This window comes from Nicotiana tabacum, chromosome 13 (assembly GCF_000715075.1).
Source record: "Nicotiana tabacum cultivar K326 chromosome 13, ASM71507v2, whole genome shotgun sequence".
Taxonomy (NCBI): Eukaryota; Viridiplantae; Streptophyta; class Magnoliopsida; order Solanales; family Solanaceae; genus Nicotiana; species Nicotiana tabacum.
The window spans coordinates 101,781,334-101,793,778 of NC_134092.1; positions in this window are offsets into that span (position 1 = coordinate 101,781,334).

The following is a 12,445-nucleotide window of genomic DNA, read 5'->3' on the forward strand; positions in this document are numbered from 1 at the left end:
ACTCCCCAGCAACGACGTCAAAAATTGACCGCGTCCAATGGTACACCTCAAAAAAGGTATGAAATGGTCATTTGCAATAATAAAACCCAACTAAGAGTCGAGGTCGAATCCACATGGAGATAAGATGGGAGGTAGGGGTATATATCTTAATGCGCGTGATTGAATTATCAAAATTTCACTTCCACAAAAGATTGATTTTCTATTTCTAATTTTTACTCTATTGATTGCACATTAAAGAAAGAAAACTAGAGATAACTGTTTTTGGATTTTTCCAAATTGATTAAAACTCTAGAACTGTGACCATTACTGTTACACCCTATATTTTTGTACGTAAAAATGCGTCGTAAGCAAACTAATGTAGGACCAAAAATGAGATAATATTTAAAAGTATATAAAGTAAGTTAATCATGTTACCTATGAGGTTACAAATATTGAAGATCATGAACAACAAGTACAAAGAGGGTTGGACAGTTCAGAAGCTAAAGCAATTGTATAAAAAAATGTTTCGTCGAAAGTCGACAAGTTGGGAATGTTATAACATGTACCTTTGGGGTGAGACTAGGGTGATTAACATGATAAGGAGATTATGTTATGATTTATATTAGTCGTATTACATCCGTGTGTTATGTTTTAAGTCAAGCGAGTTGTGGAACAAAAGTCGATGAAAGTCATCACAAGTTACATTCATAAGTTTTACTGAAACTTTGGGTCAAATGTAACTACAATTGTCTCCCAATATACTTAGAGTTATGGGGTGTTCCAACCATCAAATTAAAGATCTATGAGTCTATTTTCCAACTCATTAAACCGTTTGTCACTACGACATCGGAGTAGATAGATATGGGCATTTTTGCGATACTGCGCAAGCTGCTAGGTGACAAGTAGGTGTGTCACCTACTTGCTTAAATGAAAGCCCAAAAATGGACCATTTCGGGTCGTCCAAGGAGGCCTTTTAAAGGCCTATTTTCTTCATATATTAGACTTAAAATAGAGCATAATAACCAGACATAAGCTCTGCAAAGAATCCTCCCAAAAATTTCCCACAAACCCTAATTGATTTTCTCTCCCTTTCACGTTCTAATTAGAGGTAAAACCTAAATTTTGAAGAACAAAGATAGGAGCTGAGTTATCCAACAAATAAGGTGAGTTTACTGCTCTCTTTCATCCATTTGTTCTTCTATAAATTCATGGCAAGTCGTTCTATACTTGTAAGAACTCACGGGACGGTGATCGGAAGTCGTGAGTTCGAGTTATTCACTTGTAGCGGACTGTTTTGTGGACTGTTTTGTGTTGCTGTTGGGCTGCGTGTTTTACTACTGTTTTGTGGAGTTTTGGAGGAGGAAGGGGGTGTAGAAACACCATATAAATTTAGGGTGGTTGGCTGGTCGTTCGTCATAACATTTTCGGGTCGTTTGACACTACTACGGTGGTCGTTTTGAGTATGAAGAGATTGGGGTGTGTTGGGCTGTTCTGTAGTGTTTGATGGCGTATATAGGGCTGAAAAATGATGTATTTATGTTGTTATTGTTCTGTTCTTGTATTGTTGGTGTTATCTTGAATTTGGAGGAATAAGGATTATAGGGGAGATGCTGCCCGTTTTAATACAAAATAAGTTTGTCGTTCGTTGTGCGATAGTTGTACCTCTCGTAACTTAACGATAGTATTATTATCATTCTTGTAGATTAAGGTGCAAAGAGGTGAGTTCAACTTGGTGATTGGGAAGATTGTGATAAGGTATGTTAAGGCTAAGCCTTCCTTCATTTTGGCATGATCTCGTAGCTACATGTGTTAGTAATGAGACAAAAGAGAAGTTCATATTCATGAATTTATTCACACTATTCTAGTCTCATAAGTTACAATATTATTCCTTATCGAGACTCTATATTCAATTTTAGTATTGTCTTCTTCCAGTCAAGAGAGCAGCAAGCCTATATATACAGTATTACAGTATTTTCATTACCATCGAGCTATAATCGATGGGCAGGCCCCTATTGGGCAACCTCTGATCAGATGGAAAGTTATATACCGAGCCTACTGTGGCCGAGCGCCTATGAGCGAGCCCAGCATGGTCGAGATACATAGCCTAGTATGGCCGAGCGCCTATGAGCGAGCCTACTATGGCAGAGCAGTTATATATACCGAGCCTTATAAGGCCATACAATTATTTTACTTACTATATTGAAGGAGTTTAGTCACTATCAGCAGGTAAGTATATCTCCAGATCATCTTGGACTCCCAGTTACTTCAAGTTATTATATTATCAGTTCAGTTTCGATTTTCAGTTATGTTATTGCCTTACATACTTGGTACATTATTTCGTACTGACGTCCCTTTTCCGGGGACGCTGCATTTCATGCATGTAGGTTCAGATAGACAGACGAGTAGACCTCCTCAGTAGGCGTTTCCAGAGTTTAGCCTGATCGGTAAGCTCCACATCCTTCGGAGTTATCGGGTCTAGGTTTTTGTGTGCATCTTATGTATGTATTTATATATATAATATGGGTAGGTCGGGGCCCTGTTCCGATCACAATACATCTATCAGTAGAGGCTTGTAGACATATCCTGTTGGTTAGTGCAGTATGTTGGGTTTGTAGGCCTGGTATGTATATTTGATGGTTTGTCAGCTGTAGTAGCTATGACGGCCTTATCGGCCTAGCTTTATATTGATGTTTAGTTAGCGCTAGTTTCCATTCAGTTTTATATTTTGCTTCGCAAATTGTCTTGCAAGGTGGCCCCATGGCCAAAGTATGACATTATATGTTCAGAGTCCCTTAGTCGCAATTTGGTACGCCAGGTTAGGTGAGGCACCGGGCGCTTGTCTCGCTCCTAGGTTCGGGGCGTGACAAACTTGGTATCAGAGCAGTTCTATCCTAGGGAGTCTACAAGCTGTGTCTAGTAGAGTCTTGTTTATAGATGTGTTGTGCACCACATTATATAAGCAGGGCACTACAGGGCATTTAGGAGTTGGTTACCCTTCTTTGAAATCTAAATCGTGCTATAGAACTGAGTTATAGGAAATTTGAATTAAACTTATGTATTGGTGTTTGCATGCACAGATGACGGTGACTAGGAAGACTACGGCTAGCTAGAGGAGAGATACAGCAGCAGGTGAGGGGACCAGCAGGGTACCCCCAGTAGATGGGGCCCAGTCTGAGGCTCAAGGGGAGACCCCTACTCAGCCATTACCGGCTCCTCCACCAACTACGGAGATTCCTAGGGAAACCGCACATCCAGTTCCCCCTCCACTTCCATTAGATCAGGACTTGAGAAATGCGGTGCATTTGTTGACACAGTTGGTAGCTACCCAGCAACAGGCTAGGGCATCAGCTAGTGCAGGAACTTCTGAGGGTTCTGGGAGTTCAAGGGTCCGAGAGTTTATTGCTTTGAGTCCCCCAGAGTTCAGGGGGACAGATCAGAGGGAGGACCCGCAGGATTTCATAGATCAGCTTCACAGGATCTTTCATGTTATGCATGCCACGGAGAAAGAGGCAGTTGAGCTAGCAGCTTTTCGACTCCAAGATATAGCCATCCTTTGGTACGAGGGATGGGAGAGGTCCAGGGGACGTGATGCACCTCCAGCTATTTGGGAGAATTTTTCAGATGCCTTCCTTGACCAGTACTTACCGCGGGAGATCCGACAGGCTCGAGTCGATCGGTTTCTATCCCTCAAGCAGGGTAATATGAGTGTTCGAGAGTATAGTCTCCGTTTTGACTCATTGGCCAGATATGCACCATCCATAGTTTCTACTATGCGGGACAGGATTCACAGGTTTATAGCAGGGTTAGCCCCAGAGTTAACCAAGGCATGTGCCACCGCTGCATTGCAGGATAGTATGGATATCTCCCGGATTCAGGCATTCGCCCAGAATATAGAAAGGGGTAGGCGTCGGCAGCAGGGTACAGAGAGGGCTGAGCAAGGGCAACGTAAGAGGATGAGATTTCCCAGGTCTCAAGAGCAATATCAGGGTAGTTATAGGACCCAGTACTTCGGACGGCCACCTAGGCCTCCACCACCTCAGTTACAGGGTTACAGGTATGACCGCTATACTCAGTCAAGACCAGGTGAGAGCTCACGGGCGTCGGGTTTGCAGCGACAATGAGGTTCTGCGCAGACATGGTCATTTCCTCCGCGGTGTGACATCTGTGGTAGAGGACACTTGGGTCAATGCCGAGCAGGTTCTGATGCTTGTTATACATGTGGGCATCCGGGGCATATGATGCGAGATTGCCCAAATAGAGATTCTGGGGGAATGGCATAACCAGCGAGTTCAGCAACAGGATCATCTATGTCCGTGCATCCTTCAAGGCGCGAGTCTCAGTCTTCGGCTGGTAGAGGTCGAGGCAGAGGTAGAGGTTCCAGTTCAAGTGGTAATCAGAACCGTATCTATGCTTTAGCGGGTCGACAGGACCAGGAGTCTTCACCAGACGTTGTGATAGGTATATTAACCATTTGCTCTCACGATGCTTATGCTTTGATAGACCCAGGATCTACTTTATCGTATATTACCCCATTTGTCGCGAGGAAGTTTGGTATAGTGCCTGAAATACTAGGTGATCCTTTTGTGGTATCTACACCGGTCGGAGAATCGATTATTGCTAGACGAGTTTACCGAGGTTGTACGGTGACAATTTGTAGTCGTCAGACCTCAGCTGACCTAGTTGAGCGAGAGATGATGGATTTTGATGCTATCATGGGCATGGACTGGTTGGCAGCTTGCTATGCCACAGTTGATTGCCGAGCAAAGGCAGTCAGATTTCAATTTCCGGGTGAGCCAGTCCTTGAATGGGTAGGTAATACACCAACACCCAGAGGTAGGTTTATTTCGTATCTGAAGGCGAGGAAAATGATCGCAAAAGGGTGCATTTATCATATTGTGCGAGTTAGAGATGCAGATGCTGAGATACCTACACTTCAGTCTATTCCCGTAGTCAAAGAGTATGCAGATGTGTTTCCAGATGAGCTTCCAGCTATTCCTCCAGAGCGAGAGATTGATTTTAGCATCGATTTGCTTCCAGGAACTCAACCAATATCCGTCCCTCCATATAGAATGGCACCTGGCGAATTGAAGGAGTTGAAGGAGCAGTTAAAAGATTTGCTGGAGAAAGGTTACATCAGGCCCAATACCTCACCTTGGGGTGCACCGGTACTATTTGTGCGGAAGAAAGACGGCTCGCTGAGGATGTGTATCGATTATAGGCAGCTGAACAAGGTAACTATTAAGAATAAGTATCCACTTCCAAGGATCGATGACTTGTTTGATCAGTTGCAGGGAGCTAGATGCTTTTCAAAGATAGATTTGAGGTCGGGGTACCACCAGGTCAGAGTTCGGGAAAAAGATATTCCGAAGACAGCCTTCAGGACCCGATATGGCCACTTCGAGTTCCTTGTCATGTCCTTCGGGTTGACTAATGCACCCGCCATATTTATGGACTTGATGAATAGCCTATTCCGGCCATTTTTAGATCTGTTCGTGATAGTATTTATTAATGATATTCTGGTTTATTCCCGTTCAGAGGATGAGCATGCGAACCACCTGCGAGCGGTACTCCAAACCCTCCGTGATCGTAAGTTGTATGCTAAGTTTTCTAAATGTGAGTTCTGGTTGAAGTCTGTAGCATTCTTGGGGCATATTGTATCAGATGAAGGGATAAAGGTGGACACTAAGAAGATTGAGGCCGTGAAATCTTGGCCTAGACCTACCACTCCGACAGAGGTTCGTAGCTTTCTAGGCTTAGCAGGATACTATCGGAGGTTCGTAGAGGGTTTTTCTTCCCTTTCAGCACCATTGACGAAGTTGACACAGAAAGAAACTAAGTTTCAATGGACAGAGGCTTGCGAGCGGAGTTTCCAAGAGCTTAAGAACAGGTTGACCTCAGCTCCAGTTCTAACACTTCCAGAGGGTCTAGAGGGTTATGCCGTGTATTGTGATGCATCAGGTGTCGGGTTAGGATGTGTCCTGAATACAACATGGGAAGGTAATTGCGTATGCTTCAAGGCAGTTGAGGAAGCACGAGAGGAATTATCCGACCCACGACCTCGAGTTAGCTGCGGTTGTCCATGCACTTAAGATATGGCGGCATTATTTATATGGTGTTCATGTTGATGTATTTACTGATCATAAAAGCCTACAATATATCTTCAAGCAGAAAGAGTTGAATTTGTGACAGAGGCGATGGCTTGAGTTATTAAAAGATTACGATGTTAACATTCTCTACCATCCAGGGAAAGCTAATGTTGTAGCAGATGCATTAAGTCGCCGATCTATGGGTAGCTTAGCACATGTAGATCCTGAGAAAAGACAATTAGCTAGAGAGATTCATCAATTGTCTTCATTGGGGGTTCGGTTAGTAGATTCTGAGGATGGCGGAGTTGTACTCCAAAACACTACAAAATCATCCCTCATAGCGGAAGTCAAGGAAAGGCAGTACGAGGACCCAGAGTTGGTCGAGCTGAGAGAGCAAGTTCCGCAGCAGAAGAAGCCACTGTTAGAGCTAAAGGGAGATGGGGTTCTCAGATATAGGGGTCGTTTGTGTGTTCCAGATGTAGTAGGGCTACGAGACAGGATTATGTCAGAGGCACATTATTCATGGTATTCCATCCATCCTGGGTCGACGAAGATGTATCATGACATTAAGGATGTGTACTGGTGGAATGATATGAAGAAGAACATTGCTGAGTTTGTCGCCCAATGTACTAGTTGCCAGCAAGTGAAGGCAGAGCACCAGAAGCCTGGAGGACTAATGCAGACTATAGAGATCCCGACATGGAAATGGGAGGCGATAAACATGGACTTTATCACAAGTTTACCTTGTTCTAATCGTAAGTTCGATTCCATATGGGTGATAGTCGATAGGCTCACAAAATCAGCTCACTTCCTACCGGTCAGATCTACATATACAGCAGAAGATTATGCAAAGTTATATATTAAGGAGATAGTGCGGCTACACGGAGTACCAGTTTCTATTATATCTGACCGTGGGGCTCAGTTTACAGCACATTTTTGGAGGTCATTTCAGAGAGGTCTAGGGACTCAGGTGAATCTCAGCACAGCTTTTCATCCACAAACTGATGGACAAGCCGAGCGCACAATTCTGACGCTCGAGGATATGTTACGAGTATGTGTGTTGGATTTTAAAAGAAGTTGGGATGAACATCTACCTCTTGTCGAGTTTGCATATAATAACAGTTACCACTCCAATATTCAGATGGCTCCGTACGAGGCTTTGTATGGGCATAAGTTCAGATCTCCTATAGGGTGGTTTGATGTTGGGGAATCTGGGTTATATGGGCCAGACCTGGTTCAACAGGCCATAGAGAAAGTAAAGCTTATCCGGGAGCGACTGTTGACAGCTCAGAGTCGTCAGAAGTCATATTTTGACGTGCGGCGACGAGACTTAGAGTTTAGGATTAATGACTGGGTATTCTTAAAGGTATCACCTATGAAGGGCGTGATGAGGTTTGTCAAGAAAGGCAAGCTTAGCCCACGGTATATTGGGCCTTATAGGATCATTCGGAGAGTGGGCCAAGTAGCTTATGAGTTAGAGTTTCCCTCAGAATTGGAGTCTGTCCATCCAGTTTTTCATGTATCTATGCTACGGAAGTGCATTGGCGATCCTACCCGAGTGGTGCCCACAGATGATGTACAGATTACAGAGGACTTGTCATACGAGGAAATTCCAGTTGCCATCCTAGACCGACAAATCCGCAAGCTACGAAATAAGGAGGTAGCTTCTGTGAAGGTTTTATGGAGGAGCAAGAATGTAGAAGAGATGACGTGGGAATCGGAGAAAGAAATGAAGTCTAAATAACCCCACCTATTTCAAACTGAAGATATGGTTTGAGATGGGATGCTACAACATAGCTCTATGTAGGCTAGCAGGTCATCAGGTAAGCTTTTATTTTTCACTTTCAATATTTATGATTTACGGTCGGTGAGGCAAATTGCTGCTCTTTATAAAGATTGGCCATGTGTGGCATGCATAGTATATTTTCTGGCTGCGTGCAGGTTGGTTTTAACCTAGTGTATGAAGGATACTCTGGCAAAATTTTCCAAAGCCTCTAAGAGTAAACATTCGAGGACGAATGTTCCCAAGGGGGGAGTGATGTTACACCCTATATTTTTGTACGTAAAAATGCGTCGTAAGCAAACTAATGTAGGACCAAAAATGAGATAATATTTAAAAGTATATAAATTAAGTTAATCATGTTACCTATGAGGTTACAAATATTGAAGTTCATGAACAACAAGTACAAAGAGGGTTGGACAGTTCAGAAGCTAAAGCAATTGTATAAAACAATGTTTCGTCGAAAGTCGACAAGTTGGGAATGTTATAACATGTACCTTTGGGGTGAGACTAGGGTGATTAACATGATAAGGAGATTATGTTATGATTTATATTAGTCATATGACATCCGTGTGTTATGTTTTAATGTCAAGCGAGTTGTGGAACAAAAGTCGATGAAAGTCAGCACAAGTTACACTCATAAGTTTTACTGAAATTTTGGGTCAAATGTAACTGCGATTTTCTCCCAATATACTTAGAGTTATGGGGTGTTCCACACATCAAATTAAAGATCTATGAGTCTATTTTCCAACGCATTAAACCGTTTGTCAATACGACATCGGAGTAGATAGATATGGGCATTTTTGCGATACTGCGCAAGCTGCTAGGTGACAAGTAGGTGTGTCACCTACTTGCTTAAATGAAAGCCCAAAAATGGACCATTTCGGGTCGTCCAAGGAGGCCTTTTAAAGGCCTATTTTCTTCATATATTAGACTTAAAATAGAGCATAATAACCAGACATAAGCTCTGCAAAGAATCCTCCCAAAAATTTCCCACAAACCCTAATTGATTTTCTCTCCCTTTCAAGTTCTAATTAGAGGTAAAACCTAAAGTTTGAAGAACAAAGATAGGAGCTGAGTTATCCAACAAATAAGGTGAGTTTACTGCTCTCTTTTATCCATTTGTTCTTCTATAAATTCATGGCAAGTCGTTCTATACTTGTAAGAACTCACGGGACGGTGATCGGAAGTCGTGAGTTCGAGTTATTCACTTGTAGCGGACTGTTTTGTGTTGCTGTTGGGCCGCGTGTTTTACTACTTTTTTGTGGAGTTTTGGAGGAGGAAGGGGGTGTAGAAACACCATATAAATGTAGGGTGGTTGGCTGGTCGTTCGACATAACATTTTTGGGTCGTTTGACACTACTACGGTGGTCGTTTTGAGTATGAAGAGATTGGGGTGTGTTGGGCTGTTCTGTAGTGTTTGATGGCGTATATAGGGCTGGAAAATGATGTATTTATGTTGTTATTGTTCTGTTATTGTATTGTTGGTGTTATCTTAAATTTGGAGGAATAAGGATTATAGGGGAGATGCTGCCCGTTTTAATACAAAATAAGTTTGTCGTTCGTTGTGCGATAGTTGTACCTCTCGTAACATAACGATAGTATTATTATCATTCTTGTAGATTAAGGTTGCAAAGAGGTGAGTTCAACTTGGTGATTGGGAAGATTGTGATAAGGTATGTTAAGGCTAAGCCTTCCTTCATTTTGGCATGATCTCGTAGCTACATGTGTTAGTAATGAGACAAAAAGAGAAGTTCATATTCATGAATTTATTCACACTATTCTAGTCTCATAAGTTACAATATTATTCCTTATCGAGACTCTATATTCAATTTTAGTATTGTCTTCTTCCAGTCAAGAGAGCAGCAAGCCTATATATACAGTATTACAGTATTTTCATTACCATCGAGCTATAATCGATGGGCAGGCCCCTATTGGGCAACCTCTGATCAGATGGAAAGTTATATACCGAGCCTACTGTGGCCGAGCGCCTATGAGCGAGCCCAGCATGGTCGAGATACATAGCCTAGTATGGCCGAGCGCCTATGAGCGAGCCTACTATGGCAGAGCAGTTATATATACCGAGCCTTATAAGGCCATACAATTATTTTACTTACTATATTGAAGGAGTTTAGTCACTATCAGCAGGTAAGTATATCTCCAGATCATCTTTGACTCCCAGTTACTTCCAGTTATTATATTATCAGTTCAGTTTCGATTTTCAGTTATGTTATTGCCTTACATACTCGGTACATTATTTTGTACTGACGTCCCTTTTCCGGGGACGCTGCATTTCATGCATGCAGGTTCAGATAGACAGACGAGTAGACCTCCTCAGTAGGCGTTTCCAGAGTTTAGCCTGATCGGTAAGCTCCACATCCTTCGGAGTTATCGGGTCTAGGTTTTTGTGTGCATCTTATGTATGTATTTATATATATAATATGGGTAGGTCAGGGCTCTGTTCCGATCACAATACATTTATCAGTAGAGGCTTGTAGACATATCCTGTTGGTTAGTGCAGTATGTTGGGTTTGTAGGCCTGGTATGTATATTTGATGGTTTGTCAGATGTAGTAGCTATGACGGCCTTGTCGGCCTAGCTTTATATTGATGTTTAGTTAGCGCTAGTTTCCATTCAGTTTTATATTTTGCTTCGCAAATTGTCTTGTAAGGTGGCCCCATGGCCAAAGTATGACATTATATGTTCAGAGTCCCTTAGTCGCAATTTGGTACGCCAGGTTAGGTGAGGCACCGGGCGCTTGTCTCGCTCCTAGGTTCGGGGCGTGACAAACTTGGTATCAGAGCAGTTCTGTCCTAGGGAGTCTACAAGCTGTGTCTAGTAGGGTCTTGTTTATAGATGTGTTGTGCATTCAATACCTCTCGGTCAGAGAATAGTTTTGCCCAATTTGGCTTTCTCAAGACCAAATGGGTATCACACAATACAATTGATAAAAGCTCAAGTTGGGTTATTACTATCTCTAGGTTGAACCCTTTAATTGGGTTAATCAATCTCTCGATTGACCCAATTCCTTGTTAGCCAAGATTTCCTAGACTAAGTCTCTCTTTATCAAGTAGAGACTAAGTCAAATAGGCATGAACTAATGTTTGCAACAATTCATTTCACAAATTAAAGCATGAACTAGGCTAAATAACAAACACCCAATCATAAACAAGCACTAATTTAATTACCCATTAGGTTAACACACTAGGGTTGTGTCACAACCCTAGTAAGAATCTAGCTACTCATGCTTCGGTTTGAAGAAGAAGAAGGACTAATTAAACTCATAATGTAAGCTTAAAATAATAAAATCTATTGTACAATACACCAAAATATAGTAAACTTCCAAAAGCGGCAAAGAAAAATGGCTACAGTAATTGCTGATGTCAAAACTTGACCTAATTTCGTGAAACTCTTCAATTTATACAAGTCTAAAAATCTCAGTCAAAAATACCCCTCAAGTGGTTCTGCAGTGGCACAATTCCATGTACGGTCCGCAGATGTCTTCATCTTGCAGGTGCTCGGATTCTGCGGCCGCACAATTCTGAGTTGTAGCCGCGAGGCAACAATTCTATGGTCTGCAGATTATGTCTACGATCGCAAACCAATCTTTTGCGGTCCGTACTTTTATGTTTGCGGCCGCAAGGCACTTCTTTGCGGCCTCACAGTTCTTGTGCGGTCAGCAATTTTCAGGGACACAGGACTTGGAAATTTGCACACCCTTTGAAGTTGAGTCCTAGCCCATCTCTTGCGGCTGCACAATTCATGTGCGGTCCGCAATTTGCATAAAATCTGCTGAATTTTGCTTCTTTGTTTGCGGCCGTAGGTGAAATTTTGCGGTCTGCAATCTCTTCTAACCCCGCAGAATTCCTTCTGCGGACCACATATTGTATGCTTCTGTGCCCTTTTGTTGTCTTGTGCTCGGACTACTCCTCTTTGAACCGGATTTCATCTCGGGAGTTCAACTTCCAGCATTCCTGCAATTTTGCACATTTCATTAGTTTCGGTAATGCAATTCAATGCTTTTAGACTAAAACAAAAGCTAAAAGGCGCTAATAAGTAGTCAAAATCCCAAATTATCAACTTTGATCACGTCCAATTGCACACCTCAAAAGAGGTATGAAACAGTCGTTTGCAATAATAAAAACCAACTAAGAGTCGAGGTAGAATCCACAGGGAGCTAAGATGTGAGGTAGGGGTATATATCTTAATGCGCGTGATTGAATTATCAAGATTTCACTTCCATAAAAGATTGATTTTCTATTTCTAATTTTTACTCTATTGATTGCAAATTAAAAAAGAAAACTAGAGATAACTATTTTTAGGTTTTTTCCAAATTGATAAAAAGTCTAGAGTTGTGACCATTACCTAGGTGTTTTCCTAATGAGATAAAGACCTTAATACTTATTATGTTGATCGGGGTATATTATAGCTACCAACTCTTAATTACCCACTCAATACCTCTCAGTCAGAGAGTGGTTTTGCCCAATTTGGCTTTCTCAAGACCAAATGGGTATCACACAAACCAGTAGATAAAAGCTCAAGTCGGGTTATTATTATCTCTAGGTTGAACCCTTTAATTAGGTTAATCAATCTCTCGATT